This window comes from Egretta garzetta, unplaced genomic scaffold (genome assembly GCF_000687185.1).
Source record: "Egretta garzetta isolate BGI_Z169 unplaced genomic scaffold, ASM68718v1 scaffold108, whole genome shotgun sequence".
NCBI classification, from domain to species: Eukaryota; Metazoa; Chordata; class Aves; order Pelecaniformes; family Ardeidae; genus Egretta; species Egretta garzetta.
In genome coordinates this window covers 474,644-475,650 of record NW_009260614.1, presented here as the reverse complement: position 1 = coordinate 475,650, position 1,007 = coordinate 474,644, and the positions used below count along the sequence as shown (strand labels likewise).

The window sequence follows — 1,007 nt, the reverse complement described above, 5'->3', positions numbered from 1 at the left end:
GGAAGGGGTTGAGTCCCCGCCCCTGGTGGTATTTAAAAGCTGGGCAGATGAGGTGCTTAGGGCCAGGGTTTAGTGGTGGGATGGCAGGGTTAGGGGAACGGTTGGGTTTGATGATCTTAAAGGGCTTTTCCAGCCTAAACAATTCAGTGATTCTATGGTTCTAGGACATGGAGCACAGCATAACCCCTTTGGTGCCTGTCCTGGAGATGGGTGGTCACACATCACACGCATGCAGAGTATGGTTCTTCCAGTGTTGGGGGAGCCAAGCATGGGTGTGTGGGGCAGTGGTCCCACGGACTGAAGAGCACAAGTGAGGAAGGGGTGCAGAGACACAACAGGAGAGGGATAAACAGGAGAGGGATAAACAGGCAAAAGGGGTCCAGATCTGCAACACGCAGAGCTGGGAAAGAGGAGGGAGGTCCAGAGCACTCAGACCTACCCCAATCTTGGGGAAGGGGGAAGTGAAGAAAGAAGGGGACAGGGAGCAAGGACTGGAGAGCGGTGGCAGATGAGGAATGTGTCCCCAGCCATTTGGGGTGACCTACCTCCTCGCTGGGGGTGAAGACGGACCAGTCTGAGCAGAAGCTCTGTTTGCTGGAACCTCTTTCTCAGGAGCAGGGAGGAAGAGGAGGTGTGGGGGGGGAGGATGTACTTGCATGCATGGTGGTTTGCCTGGTTGGGGAAGAGAAGTGCCAAGTTTCGCTTTCTTTGCACGAGAGAGAAACTTGTTCCCCTTTCTGTGCTTGACCCTGGCAGTGCTGGTCACAGCCAGGGAACAGCTTGGTCAGCAGAAGCGCAGGGCTGCAGGGTTCCCACCCTGCCCAGCAGCACAGTCCTCACAGCAGGAACAGGTCGTAACTGGGCACAGAGCAACACAAAGTTGGAGGGTGCCCAAAGGCATGGCACAGCTCTGTCACTGCAGGAGGGGACAGGCCATGTCAGCCCTAGGTGGCACAGCCATCCAAGGGATGCCTGATGGGGCCCAGGGTTGACTCTTGATGGCTCCT

General features: G+C 56.5%; 1 protein-coding gene across 1 annotated transcript in view; it reads right to left on the bottom strand.

Annotated features, from left to right (window-relative positions):
* The window catches only part of C1QA (complement C1q A chain), a 2,516-nt gene extending 1,884 nt beyond the window's left edge, over positions 1-632 (bottom strand). The window contains exon 1 of the mRNA XM_009645074.2: positions 546-632. The gene's annotated coding sequence lies outside the window, so the exon portion shown is untranslated. The remainder of the gene's footprint in view (positions 1-545) is intronic.
* Positions 633-1,007: the final 375 nt, after the last annotated feature.